The sequence below is a fragment of the Amblyomma americanum genome, chromosome 7, assembly GCF_052857255.1.
Source record: "Amblyomma americanum isolate KBUSLIRL-KWMA chromosome 7, ASM5285725v1, whole genome shotgun sequence".
Classification (NCBI taxonomy): Eukaryota; Metazoa; Arthropoda; class Arachnida; order Ixodida; family Ixodidae; genus Amblyomma; species Amblyomma americanum.
Window position 1 is genome coordinate 155,342,648 of NC_135503.1, and position 13,926 is coordinate 155,356,573.

General features: G+C 48.0%; 2 pseudogenes; both read left to right on the forward strand.

Annotated features, from left to right (window-relative positions):
* LOC144098183 (uncharacterized) overlaps positions 1–4,874 on the forward strand; it is a 125,718-nt pseudogene extending 120,844 nt beyond the window's left edge.
* A 4,124-nt stretch (positions 4,875–8,998) lies between these two features.
* On the forward strand, positions 8,999–10,365 carry LOC144097534 (very long chain fatty acid elongase AAEL008004 pseudogene; annotated as a pseudogene).
* Positions 10,366–13,926: the final 3,561 nt, after the last annotated feature.

Below are 13,926 nucleotides of genomic sequence, written 5' to 3' on the forward strand. Positions count from 1 at the left end.
CCTTGACACATGCAAGCTGTTCGGGAATGAATGCTTTCACCGGCAGCGAGCTGAAATTTTTGCACTTAAGCAAGTCTGCAACACAAGCGATGTCCGAGGACTTGCACACAGTTCCTCGACGGCCAAATGGACGCACCTCAGAGATCTGCAGGTATTGGGCAGTCAATGATCTTAGCTCCTGTTGAATTAGTTTGGGGGTTTTCATTTTGATCACACCCTCACCGATTGGAACGATAGCCACGGGAACCGCATCAATGCCATTTTTGTGAAAGGACTCAAGTGGCAGGCTTTGGGCTGGCAAGCTGGCAAACCAAGCTGCCTACCCTCCACCTGGGGAGTTCAACGACATCTATCAGCAAAACGCGCTCTCAGGTTCACATGAACTGCGTCCTAAACTACGCCTTGGCCAAAACCCCCCAACGTAGAACGGGCTCACCAAGGATGAACAAGCCGGAACCACCAGAAGATGCAGAAAACAGCAGCGGCCAGCAAGAACACGTCAGCACGTCCGTCTTCTTCTTCTTCCAACTGTGGGCTTCCAGAACACAACCACTATGCGGGCTTCTTCTTTGCGGGCTGGTCGTTCCTTCTTCATCTTCGTCTTCGTCCCACTTGACACGGCGCATGCGCACAGCTGTGGCAGCTCGGTTTCGCCGTCGCGCCGCGCATCTGTTCCGCACCACGTGGCAACCACGTGATCAGACACGGCGCCGCGCCGCCGGCAGCTGCTCCCGCACCACGTGACCATCCACGTGACAGCGTGGCAGCGCAGCCACAGGGTGGCGGCGCCGCCACGCTGAAGGCTCGAAATGCTACCGTAATATATCTATAGCTACAAAAGCATTTTATTCCGGGAAAAGGCCTCTATAAGAACAGTTACTTTAAAGAAATGGTGATTAATATTCAGAACAAGAGGTTTCACAAACTGTCCAGACAAAAATGTTTGTTTTCTCCCAGCAGCCGTGAGTATTCCGCGCCCTCAATTCTCACGGCACTCGCCTCTCATCGGCTGTAAATGATCACATGTTAACTGCCGGTAGAATAAGATTTTGTTATTCTCCCGGCAGCCGTCTCACGGCAAAAAAAATTGCGTTCCCCAAATTTTCACGCTGTGCATGATCACATAATAATAGCTGGCAGAATAAGATTTTATTACTCTCCCGGCACTCGTGAACATCTTTTTCCATTCTCACGGAATGGCTTCAGCGTTGGCGCAGAAGTCAACCCCGTCAGCGGAGCACTTCGGGCTTTTCACCTCTCGGTCCAGCCATGCATGTTGCCTCACGTAATCTTCTCTTTCCGAAGTAAGTGCTAATAAATAGTATTAATTAGCACTTTTAAGCGTTGCGCGAAGTTTTCATCTAACCAAGAACCTGAAGAACGCAGACAAGGCAAGATGTGGGCAGTCGTCACGTGAAAATGCACAGCCAATGAGAGGCGATAGCTGTGAGCATTCCGGAAACGCAATTCTCACGGCTGGCGGGAGAACAGCCACTCCCGTGTTATAACATCTACTGATTGGTCGACAGGTAAAGGTCTGAACCTAGCAAAAGTTGGTCACAGAAGAGATCTGTTTCTTTTTACGTAAAGAATAATGCATAACCACAATCTCATTTAGAAAAAGTGGAAGTAGGATTAACATATCGAGTGTCACGTTCGTCTGTGCCGGCTTAATAATTCTAGACGAATTCAGTGACTCTGCGAAATGGAAAAACACCTGTATAACCGAAGAATAGGAGAAAGAAAACAATTGCGACAATGACGCAGAAAACAAGAAAGGTTCTGCACGTTCGTGAGCAAGAAATATAAAACACAATCAACATACGCGCTTATGATATGTGCTTCATTTTTTTAATACGCCACCTAATGATTTACAGAACATTTTGCATTTCTCTCACCCTTCAATCCCTCTGTATTCTGAGTCCGTAGTAGGAAAAGCCCCAAAAATCCGACCAGTTTAGCAAAGAAGGCTGTAGCGAAATAGCTTTTTAAATTTGTGGTTTAGCTTTCCACGCCACCGGCGCCGCCGCCGCCGTCGAAAAATGGCCTTGCGCCGCCGCCGATGAATACCAGGCCCCGCGCCGCCGATGCTGCCGGCTAAAAACGACCGCCACGCCGGCACCGTTCGAAACCTGCACGGCGCACACCTCTAATTCGGGGTGCGTTCCAATACTCCCAAGTAGACGGCTACTTCGACGTCTAGCCGGACAGCCGCCATCTTGGGACGCGTTCCATTTCTCACGAAGCAGTCTAATAGTCCACATCGATGCAGGCTAACTTGCTGTCTAAAGATGCATGGCGGAGCTGATGTACGCGGATGAGCGAGTCGTGCTCTTGCGCGCGTCGGACTGCACACGGAATATAGGAAAGGAAAAATGTGAGTCATTTCATTATGTTATTTGGAATGCAAAATAGTGGCTAATTAATCTTCGTGGGCGTGCGATTCCTAGCAGTGAATCACGCAGGAGAAAATCGTGCAGTTGAGAGCTTTGCTACAGCAGCGGACGCTGTAGGTCTGTTTCATTGATCCGGCATCTGACGAGGCCGGATCTTGATTGGCACCTTGATTTTAGAGACTAATACTCGTCGCTGTCGTTGGGTTCCTCGACGGGCGTTAAGACTGCTGGCGTGACGGTTAACAAATGTGTTCTTCTGTTGCTGTATTAGTTGCATCAACTCTTTCGTGTACATTCTTTTTTATCTCTACACTCTGAGAACAAACGCACCGGCATGTTGCGAATTGATTTTAGTCTTTGCTGGAATAAAGCTCGCTGCTGTCTTTAGGTTTCTCGCCGTCTCCGAGTACCACGTACGGCAGACTGCAGGTTTAATGGTATGCATGTGTTTTCCTGTTGCAGAGTTTATTAGCCGTATCGCATTCCGCGCATATTGATTACAGTCTTTCGTATTCTTTCTTATGTTTACAGGACCGTCTGGACGAGCACGCTCGAAGAGCATGTACAGTTTAGCATCAATAATAAAAGAATAATCGCATATCTCTTTAGCGTCGTCTTCGGAGAGCGGCCCCGTCTGCTACAAGTAGACTGACCGATAGACACATCCACCAGTCCGGTTTACGCGCAGTCATTGCCGAAAAAATGTGCAAACTTGTTGAAAACACGTTTTTAATTATCGTTATTGCTCAGTTTGAGAAAAATTGTGGTACAACTGTTCATAAGCTTTAGCTACATTAATACGCCGCGAGACGGCGTGAGCAGTAGACAAGTTCCAATACATAGGCATGTGGACGGCTTCCTAGACGTCACACTAGACGTCTTGTTAGACGTCTAGAGTATTGGAACGCAGCCTCGGGCTCGGTGGCGGGTACTCTCGCTGCGCGCGGGGAGCGAAGTGTATCTTTCTGTCGCTGATAGGTGGCGCTTAGATGCAGTTTCTTTTTGGCGGGCTTCTACGTTGCGTAGTGCCGAAGGTTTTTTCTGTAGGAATTTTGGCGGGCTTTTACGTCGCGTAGTGCCGGAGGTTTTTGTGTAGGAAATTTGGCGGGCTTTTACGTTGCGTAGTGCCGAAGGTTTTTGTGAAGGAATTTTGGCGGGCTTTTAGGTTGCCTAGTCGGCCGGACGATGGGTCGGCAAGCTAGGAAGGTCAAGGTGGACGGGAAGTGAGTGCAGTGCCAGGAGTGCGACCGTTGATGCTATTTAGACGAGACCGGGTTCAGGGGCTTAGCCGAGGCAGATGGGGCTAACTTCGGGTGCAATATATGTAAGCGTTTTGAGGAGGCCGTTCAGACGTTGAAAGGCGAATGGGCAGCCAGGATTAAGGAACTCAAAGGGGACCTGAAGGTGGAACGAGAGGAACGGATTAAGCTAGAAACTCAGGTCGCCGAGTCGCTTAAGAGCAAGGGGGCTAATGCCGACCTGTTCGAGCGAATTGTGGGCGAGTTGAAAGAGGAGCGGGAAAAGCGGGCCCAGCTAGAAGAGCAGGTAGAAGCGCTCAGGTCTCGGCCGGCAGGGCACCCCGGTTCGGAGCAGTGTCAACGGGGGGGGGGGGGGGGGGGGGGGGACGAGGCTCGTCGATCTTAGAGTGCTGTAGCGCAGCAGGCTTTGAATGGAGAAGACAGAGAGGTAAAAACGGGCACGGAGACTTGCGACAGTTGCGTACGGCGGCAGGAGAGACAGCTAGTGCGATCCGGAGGGCAACAGTTGCAGTCAGGAAGCGAACGGTTAGAGCGGAGAAGGGTTCTGGTAGTCGGTGACTCGAACGTAGCGAGGGTTGAGGGAGGCGTTTTGACGACAGTGAAGGCGGACAGGCGGGTGCAGGTGGAGGCCCAGTTAGGGAAATGCATGGTAGATGCAATGGCCAAAGCCCAGGAGGTGGTGGGGGGCAACATGGATGGCGAACACCTTGTTGTTATCTATGCTGGTCTCAACGATGTGCTGAAGGGGAGGAGCCAGAATCTCCAGAAGCAGTTAGAAGTGGGGATGCGTAGGCTTAGAGAGGCCACTGAGAGTGCACATGCAACCATATGCACTATCTCAGAGGTCCAGAGACAGGCTAGCGAAACGGAAAGGAGGGCCGTTGAGGCAAACCGTGTAATTAGGTTAATCAGTCGAAGACTATGATACGGGGTAATAGAAGTTAACAGGGAAGTGTACGAGGTCAGATCCCCCACTTTTGCACAGGATGGCATTCACTACGGCGGTGCCACTGGCAAGAGGGTGGGTAGTAGGATAGGTCGCCAGGAAACAGCTTTTTTGGGGGGACCCAGAGCTCTGAGGGAACCAGTGTGGAGAAGGAAGAACCAAGATCAAAGGGACGATGGAACCATAGCAGAAGAAATAGACACAAGTGCCACGGCCAAGTTAATTCAAATATGTTTCATTAACATGCAAGGTGGCAGGAATTTACTGAAATAGAAGGAAATAGAAGAAGAGTTAAGGCAGGAGGAATGGATGGTATACGGTTTAGTGGAAACGCTTAGAGACATGAAGCAACCACCCTGTAACCCAGACTACGCATGGGAATATTGCAATATAACAGAGGGCCGCAGAAAGGGGGTGGAATTGGGACATTCATTCATAAAAGTAAGAATTTTCAAAGGGATAAACCGGCATGCAAGGAAAATTTATTGCTAAAAGGAAAAGTGGCAGGGGAGCAAACACTCCTTGGCTTTGTATACCTGTGGACAGGAGCTAATGCCAAAGAGGAAAACAGGAAAATGTTAGAAAGTATTGCAAGCAAAATTGATGAGTCAGGAGGACAGGGCGAGACAATTATATTAGGCGACATGAACGCACACATAAAGACCTGGGATGGGTACACAGAATCGACAGGAAGCATGCTGCTGGATATGTGTGACAGGCATGATTTAGTTGTATGCAACAGTACCGAGAACTGTGAAGGGCTCATAACATGGGAGGCAGGGAGCCGGCACTCGACAATAGATTATGCAATTATGTCACATAGGATGTATAATAGATTAGGGGTAATGAGCATAGATGAACATGGTTCCAGAAGTCTAGGTAGGGACCAAAAACGTATCAAGTTGAGTTTCAGAAGAGAAACTAATGTAGAACTGAAGCGGGATGAACAATCAGAGGAGAATTTTTACTCAGAAGAGCAGTTGGAAGCAGCAGCCAAACAAATTGTGAAAGTAATTCTTGAAGGTAACGAACAGAATGGGCTAATACCAAATTAACTCGATTACTTGAGCTAGAGCTAGCTAAGGTGTGAGTCATGCCAAAAGAGAAAAGACGCAAATCCAAGAGTTGGTGGGATGAGGAGGTCAAGAAGGCGATAGAGAAACGTCAGGAAGAGTCCAGGGAACACATATATTCCAAGAATAGGCGGGAACCAGAAGCTGAAGTAGACAGAAAATGGGATCATAAAGTGTAGAAGGGAAGCATACTATTTGTTTAATGAGAAAATTAGAAGAAAGGCTGCCCAATGGATGTCAAAAGTAAATAAAAAGGATAGAAAAGCAGCTCAAAAATTCTGGAAGCATCTATATGCAATGAGTAATAAGACAGGGCTAGAACAAAGGTTTATTGTTACAGATCAGGGATGGGCAGACTGCAGGCATAGGTGGAGAACGAAGGAGTGCTAACGGAGCTACAAATGAGTTCCGGAAACAAAGGAGGTTGGAGGACAATCTGTTTTCATTGACGCAGTGTGTAGAGATTGCTGAAAAGGAACACAGGCCCCTATGGCTAGCATTTCTGGATATTAGGGAGCCTACGACAACGTTATTCAAGAGTATTTGTGGGACATACTGGGCACATTGGTTGGGGAAGATGAAGTAATTAATCTTTTAAAAGATATATATAAAGGTAACACAGTGCTTAAAAATGAAAAAAATGTATCAGGGCCTGTAGAGATACAGCGGGGGCTTAGGCAAGGATGTCCTCTGTTCCATTGTTCTTCATGTTGTACCTGCAACGGTTAGAGACCAAATTAGAGAGGAGCGGACTAGGATTCAACCTTTCTTTTTTCAAGCAAGGAGAATTGATTAAACAGTCATTACCGGAACTAATATACGCGGATGATATAGTGCTAATGGCTGACAACGAGAAAGGTTTACAGAAATTGATGGACATTTGCGGTACAGAGGGAAATGAAATCCAGGGTTCGACGGAAACCCCTCTGGTCGGGTACGTTCATGGCGAAAAATCTTCAAGCGCCGACCAATCGTTAAAAAGATTAGTCGGCGCTTGAAGATTTTCCGCCACCTACTGAGGTAGATAGATTGGATTTCAAGTTTAGTAAGGAAAAATCTGCAGTCATGATATTTAATGATGAAGGCGGCGAGCATAGAATACAGGAGTTCACGCTAGAGGTAGTGGATGAGTACAAGTATCTTGGGGTGTAGATAAATAACGGTGCTGAGTATCTGACAGATCATGAAAAATATTTCATGAATAAAGCTAGTAGAAATGCAGCTGTCATGAAAAATAGGGCACTGTGGAATTACAATACGTATGAAGTGGTAAGAAGGATCTGGAGAGGGGTAATGGTTCCTAGCCTGACTTTCGGCAATGCGGTCCTGTGCATGAGACCAGATGTTCAAGCAAGGTTATAACTCAAACAACGCGGCGTAGGGAGGCTAGATTTGGGAGCACATGGCAATACACCAAATCAGGAGGTACAGGGTGATATGGAATGGGCGTCGTTCGAGAGCAGAGAAGCTAGCATTAAGAAAAGCATTTGAGGAGCGATTGAGAAAAATGGGGGAAAAGCAGTTGGCTAGGAAAGTTTTCAGATACCTGTACATAAGGAATGTTGATACGAAATGGATAAAGCGAACTAGAAAATTGACAAATATCTGGGCAGCAGTAGGGGGCAAATCAATAATTATCGGTTACGAAAAAGGTTAAAGAAACTGTGAGAGCTCTGTGAAAAACAAGGATGCTGACGAAATCGGCACTCGGAACATACAGGATCTTTAAGCAGGAAATTGCCAAAGAAAATATCTATAATAATTGTAGGGGAAGCTCTTTGTTGCTTGAGGCCAGGACGGGAGTTTTGCGGACTAAGACATATAGAGTCAGGTACCACGCGAGATAGACACGTCGTGCGTTGCGTGCGGAGAGTCAAAGGAAACGGCTAAACACTTGATACTTTTCTGTAAAAGGCTTCACCCTACAGTGGAAAGCAGCGGGGCTGATTTATCCAAGGCATTGGGGTCTAAGGACAGTGAAGGAAAAGTAGATTTCAAGCGAGTAGAAGTAACCAAGAGAAGGTTATCTGCTTGGCGGCTAAAATCATGACCAGAGTAAAATTTCACAAGTCATGGTTAGGTGGCTTGAACCACCGCCCGATTTAAAGGGTTCAGCCTTATCCGTCCGTCCATCCATCCTTGATGCGTCGCCTGTTGCGTGCTGCGTATTATTCTGGCCGCGCCTGTATCTATGCTTGCGATATGTCGCAATGTACACGGGGCCGCGGACCCGTCAAGCGCATCTGGAGGCTCTTTGTCTGCGGCTCCTCAACACCGTTTATGTTGAGAATAAATTGATTGAAGTATTGAATCATTAATTGATTGGTTGATTTATGAACAGTGCCATCGGGTGAACTGCAATGCGTTGTTCTGATTTTGTGCTGGAATTGGTGAGCTCTGCATATTTTACAGGTCCTGAGAGGAACTTTACTACCGCAGTTGTTTTCTGTGCATACACAGCAAACGTTAGACCTCTGAAACGGTAACGCCAAGGTTAATCAGTGTTCGCTTTCTTGATTTCAACTCCTTAAGTTCACCACAGGCCCCTGTTTCCAGGTCCTCGCGGTTTGTACGGAGATTCGCCACTCAGTTCACGCTTTCTCCAACCGACCATCCGGCTCTAAATTCTGCAACTTACCTCAATGGCGTTTTGTCAGGTACGTCAGTCAAATTTGACCCTATCCAGCCCACTAACCAAGTGTGCCTCTTAAGAGCAGCGCTCGCATATCACGCATGTGGCGCTCCGGAAACACCCCTGCTGAAAAGAGGCAGCTGCCAATCACTTTGCTGCACACTCTAACTATGACAGCGTGTAGCATTCATGCCTGTTGACTGCATATCGTTGAAGATCGTAGGAAGCTGAACGCACGTTAATGCTCTCGCGTATAGCAAATTCGGTGCAGCATACGTATCAGAGCACCAGGCCTTCGCAAAAAAAAAGCATAGCTAGCGTCAGGGCCTCAGCCAAGGTCATTGCATGCGCACTGCGCAACATTACACCCGTCGTTCAGATATGGAAACAATTTCGGAATCATCACGCGTGTCTAAAGACGTCGTCCGGGTCGTGCGCTAGTCCATATCATACAGAACGACTGACGCACGCCGCTGACGGGCAGCGCCGAGATCGGCGCGCTCGGACAAGGGTGCATGCCGTGTTACGCCTCGAGGAAGTTGTTACGGACCATGGTGGGCTGCCTAATCGGTTTCGGTTCGGTAGGCTGCGAAATTATTTTTCTGTCCTTTCGAACCAGGCTGCGGTCCCACCCCTCCACCGTAAACTAAGATAAAAAAGCAACGGCGGAAAACGCGCTCGCCAGCAAAGCCATGAACGCGTCTACGTTGCCGCTGCAAAGCCTCCACCAACACTACGTGCTCCTTGCGGACCCACGTACACGAGCATGGTTCTTCATGGGCAGCCCGCTGCCCGTGGTGGCGGTTATCGGCCTCTACATTCTGCTGGCCACACGCCTGGGGCCGTGGCTCATGAGAAACCGCGAACCGTTCGACGTGCGCCGAGTGGTAGTCGCCTACAACGTGCTGATGGTGGCATTCAGCATCTACTTCATCTACTTCGCCGTCTCGTACGCCGGCATGAGAAGGCCGGGTCAGAGCGTCCTGTGCTGGGGCACAGATCCGCGGCCCACGGACGACAACATGTTCTTCCTCACGCGAGCCTGGTACTACATGCTCATGAAGGCCGGCGAGATGCTGGACACGCTGTTCTTCGTGCTGCGCAAGAAGACGACGCACCTGAGCTTCCTGCACCTGCTGCACCCACTCGCTGGCCCTCTGGGTCGGTGTGGCTGGTCCTCACGCTTGGCATAACGGGCCACGTGTTCTCTTTCCCGCTGCTCAACTCGGCCGTGCACGTGGTCATGTACGCGTACTACGCGCTCGCCGCGCTGGGACCCGCGATGCGGCCCGCGCCTCTGGTGGAAGAAGTACGTCACCCTCTTCCAGATCGCCCAGTTCGCCGCGCTGTCGCTGCACGCGCTCATACCGGTGCTCGTGGACTGCGGCGTATCCAGGATCCTGGCGTTCGTCGGCGCCCTAGAAGGACTGCTTTTCGCGACTCTCTTTTCAGACTTTTACCTGAGGACGTACATCTGTAAGAAACAAGTTAAATAACTAGTTATCTGGACAGGACGTCAAATACGCTATATTTGTAGGCCAACCGCGCACTCCATGATGCTGGAGGGCAAACGAACCTATGTCCTTACATACTGCGTCCAGCATAGCTTGGTCTCTACATCCATGTCACTGGAAGGCCTGAACAATGGCTGTCTTTGTTCACGCCCGCAAAAGTGAAGAGTTTCTGGGAGGAACACAGAGCAGGTAGTGGTTCCAGCACCCAGGGCCCTCTTCTGGAGTGCCGCTTTAGAAATGGCAGCTTATTCCTGCGTTCCTGTGGGTAATTCTGGCAGACTATCATGCTGATTTAAGGAATGAGTTGAAGACGCAGGGTCACCGTGTGATGTTTTTTATTTCTTTTTCTCCTTAGTATGTTTCGGGCACTGAAACAAGACAAGCTCTAGCCTCAGCCGCTAGGAGGATCGTATGTTGCATGTTTAGCAATGTTAAGGGGCATTCCTCGGCGAATAAGCTGAGTTCGCCTGGATGGCGAATATTTAACCGCTGTTCGTGGGCCGCTGAATGAACAAGAAAACAGGATGACATGACCACACCACGCTCCAGAGGATCTGCTTTCACATGCGGATATTACAATTTACATTCTGAACAAGACGCATCAATAAAGCATGCTTTAGCCGAAAGAATCACACGGATGTTTTATGTTCTAGTCGAGACTACACTCGAGAATCAACAAGTTCAACAAATAATGTAATCAGATGCTAATGCATCGAGTTATCGTTACATTATCATACTGTCCACGCCGAAACATTGTCAAAAAAAGGTAAACGAGTGCGGCGTTGCGATATCTTTGTCTGCAACATTTTCTTTACACCCCTCTACCAAATTTACTATTACGAGAAGCAAGCGCCGAAGCGCTCATTTTAGAGCGTCGTACCTGGGCACTGTACCGGTAAGTAAAATATCTTGCTCAACGACGCCACTCCGCAGAATCGTTGCTGAGGTGCTGGTGCTAAGCGCTGAACATGAGCTATGTACTACTCAAAAACTGTCCATACAGCCCAATATAATGTGACGCACCTAAAGCCTCGCATAATCAGCCACAATGAACCTGGAATAGCTGATTAGATTCCCACGTGCAAAGGAACCAGGACATCTCCGAGACTCCATTACTTTTTTAGCATTGTTTAAACAAGCAGTCCGAATGAGACGCGTGCTGATGCGGCATAAGAATCACTTACCGGAGCCAAGTTTGCCGGAAGGGTAGGGCAGGTATACCAAATTTCATGTCTGGAGCTACTTCCTTCGGATATCGCCTTTTCATAACGTGCTTCAGGGCGGAAACAATGAATTGACAATGAAATAAAGCATACATTACTAACTGCCACTTATTTACTTTCACCGCTTTGTGATGTGCTCTAGCGCGATAGCCATAAGGGTGCTATTCAGCGGAGAACCCAGCACCGGCGGCGTGTCGAGAGAATCCTGATTGGTCGTAAAATTTGGACGTCACACGAGAACTGGCGGAATTGAAAAGTGAGTAAACCACTACATAAATTGTGATTACCAGGGCGAAACATCACTCAAGCGTTATTAGGAGATGCAAGTATTTAGAGGAAATGAAATGCGCTCAGGAGAAAATTGAGGTATAGAGTCAGGAATCGGACCACTTACCTTTGGGTCGTGCGCCAGACACGCCACTCCTAGGCCACGCAGGCATATGTTCGTACACATTTGTTAAAGCGGGGCTCTATATGTATGTCATGAGGTCTTTCACAAAGTACTGAAACAGTGTCCGTGTCTGTGTGGCCAAGAAGAGCCGCTAACAAGACCCATCAATGCTATCATGCATTGCAATTAAACGCCCAACTTAGGTGTCGCCCAATTTTTTTTATTCGATTGCAACAACGTATTGTATCTCCTGTGCATTAATCTCTCCTTGCGCATCCCTCACAGCCTGAGCCGCTTTGGGACGTTGAACCCTATTCACCAAACTCTGCAAGAGGGGATATTTGAATAAGAAATTTTGACTGTGCAAGAATATTCATCGTTGCCTTTGCCTTTACTTGAGTATTTGCGTCCACGTCCTTGTTTTGTTTTATTTTATTTTTTCCTGAATTAAATCAACAGCAGCTGCCATCAACTACGAGTTTTGACGGGGACCACGCAGACCAATTGATCAACGTGGGTATTGTGTGAAGACTTAGCATAGCTGATATTGCTTACCATGTGAAAGGTGGCGCCTTGTAGCTAGTTACGCTGGAGAAATGAATAAGGCGATTTAACACCACATCGAGGAAAGCGTGGCTGCTCGATCACGTAAATTTATTTAAATTTTTATATATTGTTGGAAAGCAGAGATTTGCAATTGGTTTTACCCAACTTTTTCTCAGCACCGGAAATTAACAATGGCGAAGTGGTGTAGTGCCGCGCTCACGTGCTCTGCTGAAGTTGGCCAACTTTGGATTTTTATTTATGTATTTTCTATACCCCCAGTCGACGAAGCATTATAGAGGGGATTGGGTTTACGTTAATCTTAAAAAAAACTGCGGGAATTTTAGCGAATAAACGAAATACGATACAAAATTTACGAGCAGTGAACTAGCACACAATACAAACATTAGCAAAGCTGATCAGAGCGCACTGGAAGCAGTACAAATTTTCGACCAATAAACCAGGGCACCATGCAAACATGAGCAAAATGTATCACGGCACAAAATAAGAATAAAACGGGCTTCTTGTGACGAAAACTAAATGAAAGCACAAAACAAAAATGCAGATAGTAACTGGCTAAAAATAAATAAAATCGCTTACTTTCCCAGTGTCTACGGGAAGGTGGTTCTATTCATTTAACGTACGTGGCATGATCGAATAAAAAAGGGTGTTTCTAGCCCCCATGCAGTCGGCGCCTATGGAGTGGAAGATGCGCTTTGTTTCAGATTATGTGATCTAAAGTAGCTTTTTCGCCGCAGGAGCGGCTAGAGATTTCCTGTATGTAAGAGTGGTTTTTTAACCAAGGGTCTCAAGTATTCTCACACCACCTGCTGCTCCCTCGAGAGGGAGCTGTGCGGCAGCGGGAACTGCCTCGTTTGAAATGGGTGGCGTGGTCGTGGTAGGAGGTAAAGGTTTCGCCGGTTACCTCCGGGTTTCGACCATTGACTGCTCGGCCGGCTCTTGAACTTGTGCGTGGGCGGCCTCTTTTCCGGAGTTTCCGTAGTGCGCCGGGACCCAAACCAGGTCAGTGTCTCGGAGGGGGAATGTATAATCATTTTCCAGGATATTTCTGGACGTAATTGAGATGCGGCCTAGGGCAAAGTTGGGGATGGCGTATTTGGAATCGCTAACGACGGTTGTATACCTGCAATTGCGGCTTCTTCCGTGGATTCCGCGTTTTTGGTGAATGCCGCAACGCCCGTGATGGAGGTGGCCTGGTCAGAGTCTCGATGACTGGATGCCGCGAATGGCGATTCTGTGGAGGCTGTCTTAGTAGTTGGCTGCATCGACGTAGATAACGTCTTAAAGTCTATGCAAGTATCGATGCATACCCGGCATACCGCTCGCTGTGCCTCCAGCCTACCCACATGGTTACACTTCAAGAAAAAAATTCGAGATCACTGCGGAAACCCGCATCGGAGTCATGCGAAAGCATTGAAGCCTTCTCGGCGCTCGTCGCCTCTATTTGCTCCTCTTTGCCTCTATTGCCCCTATTCGCCTGAGAATTTGTTCAATTCGTTTAATTCTCACCACGCTTCTTTCCAAACTTTCAAATTTGGCGCCACTTCTGCCCTGGGTACGGCAACTTTATGCACATATTTGGCTCTAACTAACTATTCATCCGATCGTCACCAAATTTTTTTGCGCCGCATCCTCACATCCTCCTTCTTCGATTATACCCACTTTTTAGGCGTTCTCTCTTTCTAGTCCCCATAGTGGCTGCGGAAATGTTTTGATGACAAGAAACCGCCCACATAGCCTAGTAAAGCTTTCGCTTTCATAAGGCGTTACAAAACACACTAGACAAGACAGGACGACGAAACCTGTTGGGTTTGCGGGTCCATCCTCTTAGGCACAGGTTTTATTAGAATCTTTTTAGTGCCAGAGCACAACTTCACTAGCAATCCTGAAAAAGCCGATGTCTGTCTAAAGCCTCTCAGAGACGTGCA